Source organism: Tachypleus tridentatus, chromosome 13, assembly GCF_004210375.1.
Source record: "Tachypleus tridentatus isolate NWPU-2018 chromosome 13, ASM421037v1, whole genome shotgun sequence".
Taxonomy (NCBI): domain Eukaryota; kingdom Metazoa; phylum Arthropoda; class Merostomata; order Xiphosura; family Limulidae; genus Tachypleus; species Tachypleus tridentatus.
The window spans coordinates 46,568,913-46,591,664 of NC_134837.1; the positions used below are offsets into that span (position 1 = coordinate 46,568,913).

The 22,752-nt window shown below is 32.8% G+C and overlaps 1 protein-coding gene across 1 annotated transcript in view; it reads right to left on the bottom strand.

Moving 5' to 3' along the window:
* Positions 1–10,259, bottom strand: part of LOC143238826 (uncharacterized) — a 49,690-nt gene extending 39,431 nt beyond the window's left edge. Inside the window, exon 1 of the mRNA XM_076479389.1 lies at positions 10,133–10,259. The gene's annotated coding sequence lies outside the window, so the exon portion shown is untranslated. The remainder of the gene's footprint in view (positions 1–10,132) is intronic.
* Between the last annotated feature and the right edge of the window lie 12,493 nt (positions 10,260–22,752).

Genomic DNA, 22,752 nt, shown 5'->3' on the forward strand with positions numbered 1-22,752 from the left:
ATTCATTATTTTCGTATATTCTATAAATTAGTTATATTTGTTTTAAGACTCTACGTTGGACCCATTGTACTTTTTCAACATTCTTAATTGAGTTCCTTAAGCATTTTTAAAAGTTAGAAGAGTGTATAGTAACAGTAATTCAACCACAATATACTGGTAATGTCATTGCCGACGACAACTTTCGTTAAATCGTTAAAACTCTTCAGGCCGACTAGATGACGACGAAAACTGCAGTGATCGGAATATTGTTTATTAAGTCTGCTCATTACACAGCGACTGTTATGGCGTGAATACTTTTAGAACGTGACGATGTATGATACAATTAATTAAATTTGTCGTACGTTTGATTTAGACATTAGTGTTATACGTTTTTGTAATTCTTAAACATCCGTAAGGGACAACTTCAGGAATGTGGTGTTATAAATATAATAGGCCTAACATAATCCCTTACGACAATTATAATTAATTACGAGGTCTGTTCAAAAAATACGCGGACTGTTTGAATTGCGCGGCTCCAGTTGGTTGCAGTGGAATCCGCTTGGTGTCGCTAGGTTCGCACAGATAAGCTGATTACGATGCCATTTCCCGATTGCAGATATCTTCATTTGTGTATTAGCTACGCGGTTTTAAGTGAAGTGCGATTTTTTCGTTTGGCGGATTTCAGAATGAATGACCTGAAGGAGCAATGACTTGCTGCGAAATTTTGTGTTAAACTTGGAAAATCTGCGACTGAAACTTTTGCTATGCTTAACACGGCTTACGGTGATGTTGCTATGAAGCGTACGGCATGTTTCAAGTGGCATGAACGTTTTAAGGATAGTCGACAGTCCATTGAAGATGATGAGCGTCCTGGACGTCCTTCCACGTCGACAAAATCAACACCCTGGTGCGGGCAAATCGACGTCTGACTGTCAGGGAGCTTGCTGAAGAGTGTGGGATATCACTTGGATCTTGTTACGAGATTTTGACCGAAAAATTGAAGATGCACCGCGTTGCTGCGAAATTTGTGCCTCAGAACTCGTGCGTTTTTGGCCAAACACTCGATCACTGTTCTTTCCCATCTCCCCTACTCACCTGACCTTGCTCCTTGCAATGTTTTCTTGTTCCCCAAACTCAAAAGACCCTTGAAAGGAAGAAGATTTGAGACGATTCCCAAGATTAAGGCAAATGCGACGAAGGAGCTGGAGGACATTACAAAAGAAGCGTACCAGGACTGTTTCAACAAGTGGAAACACCGTTGGGATAAGTGTGTGCGTTGGGGAGAAGAGTACCTTGAAGGGGTCCCAGACCTGTAACTTCTAAATAAAGTACATTTTGTTTTATGACGTCAGTCCGCGTATTTTTTGAACAGCCCTCGTAAATCGTCCTTCGTTGGCTTATAAAAACCTTTTACATCATAATAACAGTATTTCAATCACAATTATATGTTGTGTATTCCAGCCGACCTAATGAGCTCTGGACTGAGCGAAACTTCTTGTTTTCAATGTAAGACAATTAAAGCGTGGTTCAAATATTGTTATTATACACTGTTTTAGTAAGTTAGTTTGTTTGTTTTGAATTTCGCGCAAAGCTACACGAGGGTTATCTGCGCTACCCGTCTCTAATTTAGCAGTGTAACACTAGGGTAAAGCCAGGTAGTGATCACCAAATACCGCCATCTCTTGGGCTACTAATTTTGCCAACGAATAGTGGCATTGATCGAAAATTATAACGACCACACGGTTGAAAGGGCGAGCATGTTTGGTGTGACGGGGATTCAAACCAGCGCCTTTCAGATTATGAGTCGAGTGCCTTAACTACGGGGCTGCTATTTTAGTCTTTGTTAAGAATTATATTAGGAAAATAGTCTAAAAATGTTAATGGGCTTAACATATTGTCTTATGAAAAATATAATTACTTATATCATGCTTCGTAGCTTCTAAATGGCGTTCAAATCAGGTTTGTTTTTAATTTCGCGTAAAGCCACACGAGGGCTGTCTGCGCTAGCCGTCCCTAATTTAGTAGTGTAAGACTAGAGGGAAGCCAGCTCATCATCACCAACCATCGCCAACTCTTGGGCTAATCTTTTACCAACGAATAGTAGATTGACCATCAGAATATAACACTCCACCGGCTGAGAGAGCGAGAATATTTTGCGTGACTGAGATTCGAACCCGCGACCCTCGGATCACCACACAAGTGCTTTAACCACCTGACCATGTCGGGCGATGTTCAAACCACGAAAGCTATTCCATAAATTGTGAAACCACGAATGATTCTAAACATTTATGTTTTCTTTTAAATTACTATTTTTAACTCAAAGGAAACAAACTACTATTTTATATAATAAAATATAATATCAAATTAATTAATAATAACCTATAAATAATTAGATGAAATACATAATTTATTGACAAAAGAAATTATTCTAACTTTTAGTGTATTGCCTTCAAATTCTTATATTGCAAGGATATTACATCTAAGGCTTCATTATTCGTACAAAACACTGTTTTTTACATGCTATAATATACTATTGATAATATATACTATTCTCATGAATAAAAACAAAATATTATTTAAACCGTTCTTACTTATCTACTAAACTTTCCAAACGCTACAGCTCAGCTATCTGTAAGAAATGGGATTTAGGCTACTAAACTAGTATTTGATTAACAGGGCTCAAAATTATGCATTTTAGGCTATTGAGTAATAAGAATACAGAATACATTTAGAAAATGATAATTGTAATATATTTTCATCTTTTGCACCACAAATTATGTATATGAGATTAATTTAAAACATAAATATTTAAGAAAGCTCAGTTAAAGTGTTATGTTAGTTACAAGAGAACTAAATTAAATATTTTTTTTTCCTATGATCCACAATTGGTTAAAAATATATAGGACGATTTAATAATTTGAACTATACGTTGAAGGTGCCACATTTTACGTCTCAAAATTTTGTCCATCTAAAACATGTGAAATGTGCATCGTTTGTTTTTGTTTTAGCCTTCTAAATTGAATAAACATAAGAGTCGTGAACGTGCCATGATCACCAGAATAATTCTGAATTTTTGTTTTGCTTTTGAAAGACTGAATATTCCTTGCTTAATATACAGGAATCCTGCATGCATAATATAAGACCATATAATAGCACCACCTATGGAAATTTCTTTAAAAATATTTTAAGAATTAGGAACTTCAAAATGATTTAGAACTCGTTTAAAAGGCTCTTCTCAAATACTTTCTAATTTTCCCATCAATTTCTAAATCTTTAAAAGTCAGGAGAATAATTTTAGAAATTTAGACATTTTTATAAGGCAATCAAGTATTCTTATAGATGTTTTCTTTGGAAATCTTGGTTAGTGGTATGGAAGAAGTTAAGAACGTTCGTTTATAAACAGTCCAAGATGTCTGTTGAAATTGCTTTAGATAAATTAAAATGTTTGTTTCTAAATAAAAAAATAAAGTAAATCATTAAATTATGTAAGAGAAAATATTTGCAATTTCGTTAACTTTTTTATAATTTTTCATCCTATATTGTTTCTTCCTTTTTTAATTTTGCGCAGAGCTACACGAGGACTATCAGTGCTAGCCGTCTTTAATTTAGCAAGTAAGACTAGAGGGAAGGAAGCTAGTCATCAAAACCCACTGCCAACTCTTGGGCTACTCTTTTACCAACGAATAGTGAGATTGATCGTAACATTGTAATGTTCCCACGGCTGAAAGGGCGACCATATTTGATGTGACGGGATTTGAATTCGAGACCCTCGGATTACGAGCCGATTGCCTTAACCTCTAGGTCATTCCGGGCCACTATATTGTAGAACACAAGTCTATTGTTTAGAGAGTTGTAATTAATACTTTAGTCATCAGTACAAACAGGTATTGGTTCCTTGCTTATGGATGTTTCGGAGGGAAATTTTTGAAAGGAAATAAGGTTATTATTTGGGGTGAGGCTGGAGGAAAGCGATGTAATTGTAGTCAAATAGTTGTTTCGAGTTCAACTGACGCAGTCTCAAAATTAATAACGGTGTTCGCCATTTAGAATGAAAAAAATGCTAAAAGCATGCTTTGCATCTCAGAGCTATATAAATATGGAAGAAATTAAATATTGTTATAAATATCATGCCATATCAAAGGATCAAGCATTACGTTACTCAATCTAGAACCATAAGAGTCAGGAGAATGTATGGATTTTAGGTGCACTGAGAATTAAGAAATGTAACAAAAATGTTTTGGTACAGATGTAGCCATAAAGGGATTCGCTCAGATTCCAAAGAGTCGCGTCATCATATTTCCACTCTATAAAATGCGATACATTATCTGAAACTTCCATTTCGTCTTGGATCTTTTATATTTCAAATTAAAAATAAAATGTTTACTTAAATGAAAAAAAAGACTTTTGGGCAACTCATGATTTTGTACGTATATATAAAAATATATATGTGTGTGTAAGAAAGATACAAAAATTTTATAAAACAAATTACATAAAAAGGAAGGACGGCGCATTCAACCCGTAGGTGAAACAGAATTAAATGCAATTTTATGGCGAGAAAGAAGAAAAAGAAGAAAACAAAATTCTAGCTACAGATCAAACATCCAGTACCGTGGTACTAATCTCAAGATGGGTCACATATAATGTGTCTTGGCTTTTTTAAAGTACTTGCGAAAGTAAGACCCATACTGCGTTTGAGATTTCCCGTCAATCCAGTTTAACCTCAACGCCACCACTCTCACATGCTTAGAAGAGAGAGAGAGAAAGAAGAACAGGTATGTGTGTTCTAGCCCACAATGTCCCACATATTTCACCACCATCCGCTATATTCAGTCAAATGTGTGACGTGGTTGCCCAGAAAATAATTATTTTTTTACTATACTAAGTCTAACCTACATTATTAATACACTTTTCATTTTTCACCCTTCCATGCAACTATGTGGATCTTCAATATCTTTAAAGTTCCGTGTAGTACAAGGTTTTATGCAGGGAATGTGATTCAGCTACACTAATCCACTTATATAAGGAATGAAATGTTCAAATTAATTAATTTAAATTACTTTTCCTACAATACATCTTAAAAATTATTTTTCACTGTGTATATTATAATTCCATTCAGATCATTATTTTGACATTTACATAAATAGTTTGTGTGTTCATTATTATACAAGGTAAAATATTTAATGAACGCTTTTGTCATCAAATCGATTAAAGTCATTTTACGTATAATATATTAATAATAGATATTAAAGACTTTACATTCTCACAACTCCTACAGCACCGATGACATTTCTTGGTACATTACTGTTTGAAGAAGAAAATCTAAATATTTGAAATGTGGAATCATTGCTTTATCATAAATATCAATATTACTATAATTATCAATTATCTTAATATATAAAATAAAAAGCGTTCTCCATATGTAGAAATGTGGGATATACGTTATCTGTGTAATTACCTTTTATAGGATTATTAATATTAATTAAACCATCAGTATATTTATATGTTGAGAAAATTAATTCTGAATCTGGAAAATTATTTTTAAACTTATTTTCTTAATAATGAAGCTATAAATTAACAACACAGCTTAAATAATCAAAAGTCATTGGTATACCTATTATTATTTTTTAAATGTGCTTAACCAAATGATATAATTGTTGTATACACGGAAATAGAATGTGTGTGTGTGTGTGTGTGTGTGTGTGTGTGTGTGTGTATATCATACATTATCTTAGTGATACATCTGGGCCTGGCATGGCCTAGCGCGTTAAGGCGTGCGCTTCGTAATCTGAGGGTCGCGGGTTCGCGCCCGAGTCGCGCCAAACATCCAAACATGCTCGCCTTTCCAGCCGTGGGGGCGTTATAGGTTGCGGTCAATCCCACCTTTCGTTGGTAAAAGAGTAGCCCAAGAGTTGGCCGTGGGTGGTGATGACTAGCTGCCTTCCCTCTAGTCTTACGCTGCTAAATTAGTGACAGATAGCCCTCGAGTAGCTTTGTGCGAAATTCCAAAACAAACAAACAAACTAATACATTTACCATATTACATAACTCATTGAGGCAACAAGCTCACTGTGGAGTTGTACACTTGCATACTTATCATGTGTAACTATTTATAGCACTGTGAAATTTATCCGTTCAGTTTTAGAACGCTTAGATTTATCATAATTTGTTTTTGTTATGCTAAAGTATAACCCACGTTTGAGGCTGATTGAATTGTACATTCAGGTTTTTACTTTCAGATGTAAAACCAGTAGTTTTACTAGCAGCCCAGCATGGCCAAGCGTGTTAAGACGTTCGACTCGTAATCCGAAGGTCGCGGTTTCGAATCCCGGTCGTACCAAACATGCTCGCCTTCTTAGCCGTGGGGACGTTATAATATGACGGTTAATTCCACTATTCATTGGTAAAAGAGTAGCCCAAGAGTTGGCGGCGGTAGGTGGTGATGGCTTGCTGCCTTCTCTCTAGTCTTACACTGCTAAATTAGGGACGGCTAGCGCAGATAGCCCTCGGGTAGCATTGCGAGAAATTAAAAAAAAGTTTTACTAGCTTAGTTAATTTTAAATTAACTGACAGTAGCTATAAAATGTTAAAGGCTATTACATGAATTGTGAGAATGACTTTTGATCTAAAATTTTTACACATATATTGTGTTCAAGAAAATAAAGAGTAATTCGAAATAAAATTGACATTTCTTATGTTTTTAACACAGAATAGCATTAGAATAATAAAAATTGTTTAGCAGACACGTGTTTCTAACCAACTCAATTACTCATAGGTTAAAAAAACATTTTAAAAAGGGTGATCATTCATAATATTTATCGTAACAATTATTTTGTTAGGAAACAAGCACAAACTACACAATGGGTTATCTATCCTCTTCCCATCATGGATATCGAAACCCAGCTTAGAGCTTAGTTAGTCTACATAGAATAAAAAGTACAAAAAATATTTTTTTCTTGATTACATTTTATATAATGAAAGTTACCTTAGACATGTCACCTGGTGTTTATTATATTATTTGTTTGGAAGAACGAAGACATTTAGTAAATAATTAATAAACCTATACACGTTATTGTCTTTCTCAAACTAGTGAATTAAATATATATGTAATTCATTGATGTCAAACATAAATAGACATAACTCGTACATAAGTTACAAAACTGATTAAAATTCATTTATCTTTTCGCAATAATTATTTTTGTCACAAACTTACATGCTATAGGCAAACAAAAAACAAATTTTTAAGTTACATAATACTGGAAAAATATTGACTTTTTACTATTTGTGTAACAGATTGTTTTGGAAAGCTTTTGTTTCTAAATTTTATGCTTTGTGTCGTAAGTCAATACTATAAGAGTGCAACATGTTCACTTTAAGTCCAACACTTATTTATTGCTACAAGCAATATCGTTTCATTAATCATATTCTACAGCACGATAACATTTTCAAGACAGTTCATTTAGTAGAATATTTTCTAACTGTTAGGTATAGCGAACATTATTAGAATTAATGAGCTGTTTTTAAAGAAATTATATTTTTGTTCTAACTATAGATCACACAACGGAAGTAGTAGAAATTAATATAATTATACTACAAATTCGTTATGACATCATATAAACAGCTGCTAAACTAACAAACATTCGTGCTTTGCATATTGTTAGTACATAATTTTATTAAGGTAATCTAGAGTGCTTTACCTCTCCTCTCTAATTTTCTAGCTTAACACAAACGTTAGAAAGATAATTATTTATTCAATATAATAGCTTTATGTAAAAATAGTAGTTTCATATTACAGAAATTCAAAGTTAATTAACATCATACTAAACTCGTACTTTTGGTAGTAACTGGTGAAACGTTTTGAGTACATTATTCGCACCACAAAACATACATCCAATATTTAACTAAATTGCTTTATTCACTTTCATTTACAAATAAGCCTTGATATTTGACATACAGTTCAAGGCAGAAATAAGTGTAAAAAATGTAATCTCTGAAATGAGTCAACGATTAAATCGGAAATTGTAAATAAATATATGTTACAAATATCCAGTTGGTATTGTTCAAACAATAGCTTTAGTAACAAACGTAACTCATAACTGTTTTGAAATCATAAATACACACACACACACACACATCTAAATATTTTGGTTAAATTAGTGAATATAACATAAAATGTACAAATAACAGAGTCGCAGAATGTATGGTTTGGCAACATTTAAATAAGAAACATCGTATGATTCTGACTGTGTTATATAACTTTTCACTTACATTTTGTATGTATAATACTTCGAAAATTTTTCTATGATCAAAGATAAAAATTAATTTGCGCTTTTATATTATATATATAAATATCTACAGCATAAGTTACTATTTCGCTACCAAAATTGATAAATATGCTATTTTAAATCGTGTACGTATTGACATAATAGTTTTTTTCTGATCAAAGTCAGCGCAGATAGCCCTCGTGTAGCTTTGCGCAAAATTCAAAACAAATCAAACCAAATTGATCAATATCAAACGTTAGAAGTGGGTATAGACCAAAACTGGGATACAAACAATGTGGTGCGAATAAAAACACAAGAAGAGGATTACTATATCTAAAATCTATGACATATAAGAATTATAACGGACATATATAAATTTGTGTTTATATATAAAGATCAACATTCTATAGCATACGCCCCCCCCCCAGTGGCTCAATGGTATATCTGCGGACTTACAACGGTAAAATCCGGGTTTCGATACCTGTTGTGGGCAGAGCACAGATGGCCTCTTGTGTAACTTTGTGCTTATTTTAAAACAAAAACAATCTATAACATACTGCTAATTGATAAATAATAATCTTGCGCGTTTTTTATTAATATTAAACAAATATTTTAAAATAAATATTTTTACTTCTGTTGTTTATTACAGATTTTCTGTATTCTAGTGTAAAAAAAGTACAATGTTTTCAACATTTTTACGAATAAGTAAATTCCAAGTTTTTATTATGATGTGTTTTATGGGTAATTTTAATTCTTTTGTCTAGTATCATAGTACCAAAATATTCAGCCGTTCCCCATAAAGACCATAATACAACCTTTGAGACTGAGAAACGCCGATTGCTCACGATATAATAATTCTCATAAAAAAGCGCTGTTCCCCGCTTTCTATAAGTCACGTTATTGTGAATTTGATGAAAAACTAATGTCAAAATCATCCTTTCTGTGTGCTATATTTTAACAAATTAAAAGGTTGTGTTGTCGAATAGAAATTTCTGGTGGTATTTTCAAACTTTGTACATTGGTAACATTGTGAGTTATAACTCGCTACAGTTTTTAATATTTATCCTCTTAACAATCATAATTTCTCTGCTTCATACACAAGTAAAGTACTTGGAAGAAAGTAAAATCTGAAGAGGCATAAGGGATGCATTGCATTTTTAGGAGCAGTCCTGTGTGTACATTAAAGACATATGGTATTTTTGATACTATCATACATACACGCACACATATATATATTAATCTGATGAGATGTTATACAGGCTTACAGGTTTCTTAAAGTTATTTCTGCATCATTTAAGAAAATATCATTAAGTTACGTCAATAACACTATTTTTTTTAAATACATTTGTAAATGATGGTAAAAATATACCATTTATCTCTCTTAAATATCTGTGTAAAAGGAATTATTTTTTTCAGAAAATATAGCTATACTAAATGCAACATAAATAAAGAAATATAACTTTATTAATATACAAATGTTCCTTATCAATAATTTTATATGACTTGTTAATTCGTTTTTTAAGAAATAATTTCACGTATTGCAGTAGAGTTCTTGAACTTAGCATCTCCTGTCAGTTTTTGTTTAAAGTTGAAACAAACATAAAAGAACGACTTTATATCGCCGAGAAATAACTTACTAATTAATATTATTAAAATAACAACTTTAGCAATTAACGTTTAGATGAATCTTTAAACATTGTTGAGTAAAATTACATGAAGAAGTTTGTTATTAATCTAAGCGACAATCTTTGTTGTATTAACTTTTCTTTCGATCATTCAGTGAGTAATTATTAAAATATTTATTTTTGATAATCTATTTTCTACTAATCATAATATCTGTTATTAGAAAACATATATGTTTTCCATATAAAAATTCATATATTTTAACCTACCTGAAACGTTAGTAAGAAACTCGTCTCTGCTTTTCGGAGAGAACAGTTATTATAACCCAACGGTTACTACTTTCCCTTGCAGCGTGAGATTGCAAGACCTCGTGTGCACACAAGCGAGCCTGTTTCTGATCGTATACTTCCTCCAACCAAGAGCCAGTAACAATCAGTGCATATCAAACATTTCAAGAGGTCTGCCCTCTGGCGACAATAGATCATTTTGACGAGCTTTACGCACTTACACGAACATAAATAACATCATTAATATAAAAAAGTATGTACAGTAATCTTGGCAATGCTATGGGATTAGAAAACAATGAATTTTATAACTGAATATAGAACCCTTATAAAAGAAGCACGCTTTTCTAAAAATAAAAAAACCTACATTTTGAAAGTTTCATCATTTATAACTAGTTTACTGTATTGCTCATAAAATAAAGCAAAACTAAAATTATTTATTGGATTATTCATCAATCAATATATTATATGTGCTAAAGCAGTTAGAGGATATTCTTAAAGTTTTATTAAATACTAAAATTAGACAAACAGTTATGTCTCAAGTGACAATTACTTTCACTTTTTCGAGAAAAAACAACTGCAAAATATTTATTAGAATTGATGCTTTGCTTTTCAGGAACCTGTAATTTTTGTTTGTATCATAAATATGTTTAAATTCTGATTAATGACTCTACATGTTGATTTTTGCAATTATAAAATTAGCCATCTATGGAAAACATTTTCGTGATAATAATAATACTGTAGAATATAAAGGAAAAATAATCAATTTATAAATGATTATTCGAAAGTGTAAGTACTCAGCCAATAGTATGAAAATATAATATTTTCAAGCAATTTAATTAATTCTGAAGGCTTATAACATAAAATAACTTATTTCGATACCTGTGGTGGGCACCGCCCAAACGTCCCATTGTATAGCTTTTTTTACAGACAAAGTAATTTAAAGCATTGTAACTGTAAAAAAACTGCTTATAATTTAAAGTCAAACAATTCGGGTCTTAATATGTAATTGCTTCTTATACCCAGCTAACAAGCATTTCATATTGTAGAAAAATGCCACTATGTTTGATTTATTCTTACATTTACCTGGAGAGATTTTAAGAATAATGGACAATGTAAGATTTCGTCCGCAAACTAGAACAAATTAACTTGTATGTTACAAACAACTCTTATTTTCTAAATGACTTTTTTAGAGCAAATAAAATCTCACAACCAATTTAAGTATATAACTAATTTGTATCTGTAATAAACTGCCATTATCGTTATGCATTTGATAATACTTCTTAAACACATCTAACTTTAATAATTCAGGGGAATAAACAATTTGTTCGATGTTTTATTTACATTACTATCAATGAAGTTATTGTTTATTTCATTAGGTTTAAAAAATTGCATTTTTTCATGTAATCAAAAATAATGGTTTACGATTCTGTTAAAACGATTTCACAGAAACTTTATGTCAGTTAACATCAAATACTGCAGGAACAAAAGTACACAAATGTGTATACAATGTTAAAAAAGTATGTGCGCAACACAAAGTGGCGGATAAACAATATATTTGCAAAATTAGCATTCTTCAATTAATGTATATTAATTTTCACAATTACCGGTTTCAGTGTGTTTTCCATCAAATTTCAAAGAATTAAAATTTAGTAGCCTTCGAATTATTTAAAAAACAAGAACAACAATATATATAAATATGTGTTGGTGTATATATATATACACACACACACACACACAATCTAAATGGAATATGATTTAATTGTCAAGAAAATGTTCTAAGTAAAACTAAAGAATGTTAACTGAACAGAGGAATTTGCAAGGAATTAGAAAAAAAAAAAAAACATTACAATACACTTCAAGATATTCTGGTACTGAAAAGAGAAATTTTAGAACTTCGCGAAAAATGCATGAGAACTATCGTACATATGTTTGAATTAACAAACTAGAGGTAAGGAAACTTGTCATCCACCGCCACCTCGCGGCATACTATTGTCTCATTAAATAGTATAAATTTGTCGTCATTATTATTGTAGATCTGTGTGTTTGTATGTTTGTCTTATAGTAAAGCCACATCGGGCTATCTGCGAAGCCCATCAAAGGGAATCGAACCGCTGATTTTAGCGTTGTAAATCCGGAAACATACCGCTGTACTACCGGGGGTCTATTGTAGATCTAAGAAATTAAATTGTGGAGAGCGTTTGTATGAAAACGGGATACGATAAATAGTAGGTTGCACACGACCTTAAACTAAGTACAGACTTAAAGTACACTAGTTATTTAATTCATTAAAAATAGTTTATTATTTTAAAGCATTCTCCTATGTTATTCATGTTAATTTCTCTAACAAAATAAATGCATATATATATATACTTATGCTCTTTCTTTCACGACTTTAAATTTATTTTAAAATATAATTTACAATATTTATAGAAGGATTTCTGTTTATTTTGTAATGTTCACAAAAGACGTTTGTTCGTTTGTAATTAAGAACAAAGCTATTCAAAGGGCTAACTGTACTCTGCTCACTACGGGTACCGAAATCCGTTTTCTAACATCGTAAATATTCAGACCTACCGCTGGATTACCCTCGTAATCTTTGGGTCGTGGATTCGAATCCCTGTCGCACCAAAACATGCTCGCCCTTTCAGCCGTGGGAGCGTTACAATGTGACGGTAAATCCCACTATTCGTTGGTAAAAGAGTAGCTAAAGAGTTGGCGGTGAGTGGTGATGACTAACTGTCTTCCACTACTAAATTAGGGACAGCTAGCGCAGATGTCCCTCATGTAGCTTTGCGCGAAATTCAAAACACAAACAAACTAATTCTCTTAAACTAAAGGTTATACATTTCTCAAAACATTATCATGAATTTGAATAATTACGTTCATTATTCTGACCCACAGCGTCCTGGTTACATGAAAGGGAAACATGTAACCGAATCTCAAAGTCTTATATTGATATCACTAATGTTGTATAATCTCGTAATCAACTTTATTCCTTTAAATCTAACTGTACTTCTCATATTCAATCTCATTGTTTAAAAAGATTACTTTCTTCCCTAATGACACAGTTGTATGTCTGTAGACTTAAAACGTTAGAACCGGCTTTTGGTACCTGTGGTTGGCAGAGTACAGATCACAAATAGACAATTGTGTAGCTTTGTACTTAACTTCAAAAACAAATTTACCCTTACCGGTCAAAAATGTGTACTTTTATTTATTTTCTTACGATTTCATATCATACTAGTAACTGATTCACTTTTGGAATTTATTTTTATTAAACTAATAAATGTATTTTTTTAACAAATCAAAGGAACATACTAAAAATAACAATAGTTAATATAAGGTAGTTGTACATTTTCTTCTAATTCTAAAATTTTTTGATGTTGAAAGCCCCCTACATATTATTTATCAAACAATAAGAAATACTCAATAGCTGCGGCTTTAATCTGATCTCAAATCGACCTAAATATGGAACTAAAAGCTATTTTATGAGTTGCTATGCCCCGGCTATAAACTGTTACTCTTCGTAGATGTTTACAGATTATTAAGATATTTACATCAACCCAAAGTCCGTCTAGCCCAAATATTGTTGATTAAAGGATAACTGTTTAAATTTTCTCCCCTTAATCCACCTGACCATGCCGGGCCAAGATAATTAGACCAACATATTTTAAATCAGGGTATTTAGTACAATAAAAATTGTGTACGTAACTGAAGCACACTTATTTATTAAACATTTTCTTCTTTTAAAAAAAACCCGCCATGACCAGTTGGTTAGTGCGCTCGACTCGTAATTTACGGGTTGTGGGTTCGAATCCCCGTCACACATAAAATGTTTGTCCTTTCAGTCGTGGGGGCGTTATAATGTCACGGTAAATTCTACTATTCGTTGGTGAGAGAGTAGTCCAACAGTTGGCGATGAATGGTGATAACTAGCCTCTCTAGTCTTACAGTGTTACGGCTAGCGCAGATAGCCATCGTGTAGCTTTGAGAAAAATTTAAAGCAAACAAACTTTAAAAAAAGTTAATATGTAGGAGGCTGCATGATTGTAAAATTTTAATCGTTTCATCGATCTGTTGAGATAAGGACATTTCGAAATGCTAACACAAATTTTCAGCAGGTAATCACTATTCGGTCAAACAAGCGTTGATGGTGGGTGCTTTCAACAATGTGCCTTTTTCTTAGGTTTTCTGCGCACAGTTATGATCGGGTTATTATACGAAGATCTATGTGTACCCTTGCGTGAAATTTTAAAGTAAAGAAAAAATACCGAAATAAAAACAAAAACACCATAGTAAGTAGGTTTAGTTTATAAAGTAGAACTTCTTTCGAGTTATAATTTATGTTTTCAAGATGACAATGCATCTGTATATCCAGACAGCTCTTAAAGACAGGTTTGCCAAAGATAATGAAGGTTTTTAGTGTACAAAGTACGTTTTGCTAAATCGTCCGATCTTATTCATATCGGTCCCCCAGTGGCACAGCAGTATGTTTGCGGCCTTACAGCGTCAGAAACCTGCTTTTGAGACACGCGGTGGTAAGAGCACATATACCTCATTGTTTAGCATTGTGATCATTTACAAACAAACAGATTTACTCATATCGAGCCTTAACGGCGTGTTTTAGAACTTGGAGATTAATATTCTTACATATTACGAATTAACAGCCCTAAGAATGTAAGCTCCATAAAAGTTGATTCGGTTAAATAACAGCTTGTATACAGTCCAGCTACGCAGACTTTGAAATCAATATTCTTTTCGTTTACTATCACGTAAGAATTTTGTATACAACAAGCAGAAGAAAAATTCTTACTTAGATCTAATTTACAATAAATGTAACAAAACATGTCTGGTTCATTTACACAGCTCTTTGTTGTCATAGCGACGAGTAAATAATATTGGAAATAATAATGTAAAAGTTTACACACAAACAAATACAATCCAGTGACACGTCACGCGGTCTGTTAACCGTTTATGTGCTGACGGTGTGTTTCTTGTGTGTTCTAGAACGATCGATAGAATTTGCACGTCGTAATAACTCTAGGAAATCTATAGCCAATAGTTGTCAACCTTTTAAGCACAAAAAGTTGTAATGCGGATTCAATGAAAATGATTCCTTATGTCAAAGTACATAAGACTTTTTTTTGTGGAAAATCTGTAGGCGATGGAGAAAAAATAGATATAATTTTCGGGTTCAGTGTATAGAGTCTACTGTAGAACATGTAAGAACTTCAAGACAATAAAAGCATCGCAGGCATATGTTATCAGAAGAAATGTAGTGTAATTATTACTGATGAATGATATAATAAAACTGAATCAATTACAAACTAAACTAGTGTACTGAAGTATTTAATCTTTACCCATCTTTTATACTCATGCAAATCGTCCTTCATATACAATACCTGCGGAAAAATTATTACAGCTTTTGTGTGCCGTTTGCTGGATATGGTCACTTGCTATAGAGTATAAGCTATTTTAACATTCGTTTGGTTTGTTTTGAATTTCGCACAAAGCTACATGAAGGCTATCCGCGCTAGCGTCTCTAATTTAGCAGTGTAAGATTAAAGGGAAGGCAGCTAGTCATCACCACCCACCACCAACTTTTGGGCTACTCTTTTACCAAAGAATAGTGGGATTGACCGTCACATTATAACGCCCCTACAGCTGAAGTTGCAAGCATGTTTGGTGTGACGAGGATTCAAACCCGCGACCCTCGGATTACCAGTCGAGTGCCTGAACCACCTGGTCACGTCGGCCCTATTTTAACTCTCTTTATATTAACAATTAGTTCAAAGTATACAACTATTTCTTTATAAAGTTATGCACTTTTACAGAAATATACTTTTAGATGAAGATCATTTTGAAATAATGTTGCTAAAAATCCCGTTAAAAAGTTCTGAATGAATATAAAAGTCGAATTTGTAATACAAAATATCAAACACGTTCTTACGGGTATTATTTCGATATGTCTAAGGTACATCGTATATGCAATTAAAAAATTCAGTATTGAGTGAAAGTTGATGTACAGTGATATTTCACACATAACTTTGGAAATAGGCACAAAATGAAGCGAGCATTACCACTGATTACATACACATAGTTGAAATGGTTTTAATGTTTTGAAAATTTTACTTGTTGTACAGTAAGTCTTTTATACTCAAAACGATATACAATTACCTCTATCACGAACATATTTTTAACAAAATGTCATATGTATTTTAAAATGTGAATAATTTTCATTGAAAACAGGTTTATATAGTCTATTGGCTATAAGCCGACCACGAGGTGAGAGTCTTATTGAGTGTTCTACAACCTAAACATAATAATAAAAAAGTGTTCATTATGGTAAACGAAAAAAATAATTTGATCTAAACAGAGCTTAAATGAATATGTGTCTGCTACCGTTGCTTTATTTTCTATGCTACAGTAAAAACAAAGTTGTATATGTATAGTGAGAGAGGAAAAAGTAATGTTAAATAAATTTGTTTGTGAAGACACGCTGTCTAGTTGGCAAGTCTACAAACAGAAACATCAAACACATTTCACTCGTGCCTTCTCTTCTTGTGTTTCTTGAAGCGTGTTTGTAAATAAACGAAAACGTGTCCGCTGTTGATAAGACTAGCGCATCTAAGCACATTGAGATTATCTTTGAAGTCAGTCCTACAATTCGATGTCGGAAATTTCTCGTTCATAATTTACTTTATCATGTAAGTCCATAACAATAGAATAAATTTCATATTTTGCAGTCGTATTAGTAACGAGTGCATACTCTGTTTTCTGATATTTTTGAAGGATTTACAACTAAATATCTTTGCCAGGAATGACTAAAACGATGTTCTTAACACATTACTTTACGACAGATCACAATGAAAGATGACTACAGTGGTTAAACAGTGTCTTTCTGAACATAAAAAGAAAAAAAACGTTATTAAGAGATTTATGTTAGTTTGTATGACAGCGATAGATTTTATGCTGAACTTTAAAACTGTATATAGATATAATATAAGGTATAGATATAGATAAGTGGAACTACTTGACGATCGTTCAGCTGAGGTTAGAGTCCCAAAATGCGATAATTATTTAATCCAGAGTAAATAAATAGATTTTAGCGATCATTTGTCTCGATTTACAATCTTAAAAAATTATGAAGTAAATAAATAAGTAAACAAATATGTGTAAGATTACACGCGACTTACTTCACTAAGGCATAAAACTTTGTAATAAGGAATTAATCGTAGTTATGTAAAATAATACAAATATGATTCACAGATTTAGGTTATACCGAATAATTTCTATATAAATGTTAACTTTTTCGATTATTCGTTTCTGTTATAGAGTCAAAGAAACGTAAAGTAAAAATACGTTAAAAATGGGTAATACGCATTTCATTGGTAAACTATCACTCTAAATTCAGATTTTAAAGTGAACTGCAAATCTAATGTCTAACTTCTGAAAAATATATAAATTTTAGGTAGCAATGAATACAGAACGAAGGTTTGAAATATATGTTTCAAAATCGTAACAAAATACTTTAATGATATATAATTAATAACAAGACTAAAATGATTCTGATTTTTAAATTAATCACAAAATATGGCATTTGTGTTATATACAAGTAAAATTACTCAAAGCTATGCTACATAAATAAACAAAATAAATTTTACTAAAACAAACAGATATTTGTTTTACTTGTAAGTAAACAGTTATCTGCTCAGCTCTCGTAGCACAGGTATATGATACATTTCGACACGAGATATAGTTACGAATAACAATAAATAGATGTATAATTACAAAAGCACTCGTTCCTCGTTAATAGGCACGGCATGGCCAAATGTGTTAAGGTAGCGGGTTCGAGTCCCGTTCGCACCAAGCATGCTCGCCCTTTCAGCCGTGGGGGCGTTATAATGTGAGGGTTAATCCCACTATACGTTGGTAAAAGAGTAGTCCAAGATTTGGCGGTTGGTGGTGATGACTAGCTGCCTTCCCTCTAGTCTTACACTGCTAAATTAGGGACGGCTAGCGCAGATAGCCCTCGAGTAGCTTTGCGCAAAATTCAAAATAACAATCCTCGTTAATAAATCAGGTCGCCTTATATACTCTTGAGACATTGGGCATGACTTCAGCTGAAACCTACATTTAGCTTGAAGTATGACACTAAGTTTATTTTATGTGCAAACCGTGTCTGTACTTTCTTACCAGGATGTTTGAAATGATGGTGAATATTTGTGCTACGTTTTATATTTTTAGTGGCGATATTTTATCATCTGGCTTACGGAAACTCAACTGTAAAAGAAAAATAGTTTTACAACTCTATTAGTAACTGCCATAAGGCTTTAAACTAAGGATTACGATATTTGTCTGCTAAAAATACTCTTGTAACAAGTAAATTAATGCAAAAATCTAACTAAGCCAATTGAAGCCGTACGTATAAAATGAATATTTTCTTCTTAAAGCAAATATACATCAAAGTATAACCCTCTCAGTGCCCCAGCTTTAAATTTGAAAATATATTAACACTAATGCTGGGTACAATAATGATTTCCTCCTACGTAGCCTGAGAATGAACATAAATCAATATATGTAGCATGTGAGTATGACTTCTTAGGTAAATCATTTGAAGGATTTTGAGTTTTAAAATATATTATTAAAGAAAATATTAAAAAAGTAAAAAAGAAGTATAAATATCTCCTATATTTTAAATTAAAACATCATGGGGATGAAATAGAGTCCACGTGCGAGTGTAAATGTAAAGATGAAGCGTTATTGCTTTTGTCAAGGTAATGCTTCACATCGACACAAGAATTAATGTATTTGATTAATATGACTAACAATAAAAAATATCTTCTATGTATAAATAAACGCGAACGATTTTATAAAAATATTTATATAGCAAACCTCTACAGTAAAGCGTATCGCAAAATAGCACATCTGCGTTTACTCCCGCGTTAGTGGGTCCTTTGCGTGAAATACATGGAGCAAAAGATCTTAATTTGCATCAAAATGTAACCACGCATGAACTTATAAAATTGAGATTTCATAAAGTGCATTAATTAATCAATATATAGTATTTCTCTGATCATTCTTTCGTCGTAAGGAAGAACTGTTTACGTCATGCTTTTTTGGAGTTACTGAAAAGAGTATCATTAAAAATTCACTGGGAAGATAGAAGAAAAAAATCGAGAATATATATATTTAAACATAAACTAGAATTTTCATTGAACTGTTTGAATATTTAAACAGTTTTACCACTTGGTAAGTGAGGTTTATATATATATGTTGATAATTTTGTTTATTCCTTTCAGAATTTACTTTTACCTGATACATAGCCGCGCCTAATTAGAAATAATAGTTTAGGAGGAAGGAAGCTAACAAACAGCACATACGGTCAACTTTTAAGTTTCTTTTGTTAGACCGAATAACGGAGTTTGATCATTACTCTTAGGGAAGAACTACGGTCCCAAAGCGCAGCGCGCGTTTTTGCAGCTACGACAAGTTTCTTTGTCTTTTTTAATTTCACGAAAGCCACATGACGGCTATCTGCGCCAACCGTCCCTAGCAGCGTAAGGCTAAAGAGAAGGCAGCTATTCATCACCACCCACCGCCAAAACTAGAGCTACTCTTTTATCAACGAATATGGTGACCCAGCATGGCCAAGTGGTTGGGGCGCTGGACTCGTAATCTGAGTGTCACGGGTTCTAATCTCCATCACACCAAACATACTTGCCTTTTCAGCCGTGGGGATGTTATAAAATGCCGGTCAATTCCACTATTTGTCGGTAAAATAGTAACCAAAGAGTTGGGTGGTGATGACAAGTTGCTTTCCCTCTAGTTTTACACTGCTAGATTAAGGACGGCTGGCGCCGATAACCTTCGTGTAGCTTTGCACAAAATTAAAAAAAACAAGTAAACGAATAGTGGGATTTATTGTGACTTATAATGCTTCCACAGCTGAAAGTGCAAGAATGTTTGATGCGAGGGTGATTCGAAGCCACGTCCCTCAGATTAAGTACCAAGCGCCCTAACCTTGAACCCCTGAACTAACATTGTGGACATACTAACCACTTGACCACTCTTTTCCTCTAAATAATCTAAAATCAGTTGACTTATAAAAGAAAAGAGATAACTTTCGAAATGCATGCATTTCATATCACAGTAGCGCTAGCGTATACAAAAATCACTAAACATAATAGTGATTTTTAATTTTATTACACAGAGAAATAGTGAATTTCAATATAATAAAGTAAATGTAATATTTATATAGAAAGTTTCAATGAAAGATATTACATGAATTGTGCATCGAAATTTGTCCATACACGCATTGATAATTAAAGAAAAAATATTATAAGACAGTAATACACATTCATTAAAAGAAATGAAAAATCTTCACTTGAAATCAAATCAATATATTTCAATAGAAAAACAAAATAACTATGACCAGAAATATTTTACTCCTCCCTGTTTGGTCGTACTTAAGCACAAAGCAACACACCGGGATACCTGTGTTCTACCCATCCCGGGTACAGGAACTGGAGAGTCTGATGACACTAAAATCATAACTTAAGACAAGCACTACGCACTTTTGATAATAAATAGCTCTTACAAATGAAGTGCAGCGTGCATATTATTATATCAAGAGTTATCCGATGCACATTAAATTACTGTAGTTAGATCACTCCTGATGTATATTCCAGCGCACAAATTCTAAATAACCAACTTCAAGGTACTTAATGACCCATCATATATTTACGTGTATATAGAATATAAGTACGTGATGTATAGTGCCTTCATTCTTAACCATCTTCCTTCATTACTACATGAAGTCTTTTAATTTTGCGATGTGCTCTCTCCATCTTTCTACTATTTTCATCTAGGCTCATTGAAGTTTTGGTGTTACATGTGATGTGGTTTGGTGTAAAAGCTCATTAAATTTAACTGCATTGTTTTTTTATGGGCTTCCATTAAATGCAGTGTTTGCCCTAATTGTTCAGTCGACATTCGATAGAGTTGCACTAAGAACGCTATAGCTGCTATTAAACAAATAATTCTGTAGTATAGTCGGCAAGAGATAAGATAACACTACAAACTGTGTTTTATAAAAAATTGAGGACTTGCTTGTGAGTAATAGGTACGTGAACAAAGTTGATATTTGCGGGTGTCAACCAACCAACCGAATTAGTAACATTTAACGTGATCTTTATAAAACAGCGACGTGACTTCCGGATATAGATATAATACCTATAAACGAATTTAATATACCTTTTGTATTGTCTCTAAATAAAATGTGTTATTTCTTTTTTTGTTCTTACGTACTTATTGATAAAATTTTAGGGCATTTGATGTCATGTGTTTACCTCATATCCGAGACGTGACCATATTTTTCTATGTTATAATGGAGTTTTTAATTGTTGTCGTTGCTCAATTTTTTTTTTCTAATTTTAAAATGTCTTATATTGTACACACGTCACATGTTGGCTCTCTAGTATGGCCCTGGACTTTGGAGTTGCTGATACCGCAAGTTATTTTGAATTTCGCACAAAGCTACTCGAGAGCTATGTGTGCTAGCCGTCCCTAATTTAGCAGTGTAAGACTAGAGGGAAGGCAGCTAGTCATCACCACCCACCGCCAACTTTTGGGCTACTCTTTTACCAATTGATCGTCACATTATAACGCCCCCACGGCTGAAAGGGCGTGCATGTTTGGCGCGACGGGGATGCGAACCCGCAACCCTTAGATTACGAGTCGCACGCCTTAACATGCTTGGCCATGCCGGGCCATGATACCACAAGTTATTCCATGCATTTAAGTTGTAAATGCATCGTAAGAGTGCCAGTGAGTCTCTTATTATGAACGGTTGGTGATAGAGTCCGGCTGAGCAACCAACCACCTTTTTTTTTCTATGGTCGACTATTCGAAATTAAGGACGGCTGTAGATAGCCTTGGTGGGTTTGCAATAAATACAATATATATTTAGAAATAATAAACACAAAAAACTGTATACAGTTATTACGGTTTTCTTAAGTAGTTCAATGATTTATAAAATAAAGTCCTATATTGACAAATGTAAATTATTCGCTCAGTTTATTTATTTTGTTAGTAGTTAAGCACAAAGCTACACAATGGGTTATCCGTTAGATATATCTCTTGAATGATTTAAGCAGCTCAGTTCTTAAATCTAATAAAGCTTAATATGCCGAAAACATTTTCTCTTATGATCTATAAATTTTATCGTTTATAGCGAGACTTTAAACAGCTGACACAAGCCAAACGAGATGAAGCATCACCTGTTAATGAAATCTAGTATTATTCGTTGTTTATTTCGCTATTATCTTATACCAATTTTGTGCATCAAAAATATAACCACTGATGAAGTTTATAGTTTCTGGCTATGACAGAGAGTGTGAAAATCCTAAAACTTATTTTATGTCGTAGATCTTTGTCTGTAGACTACAAATGAGTTTTCACTGCACTGACACACTTGTCTACCCTTTTATACTAACATTACTACAAAATAATATTTCTTACTTCCTTAATAATGATATAAAATAAAAAAACTTAATTTTTGGTTATAAGTTTTTGTAAAAATTGGTGTTATTTAAAATCGT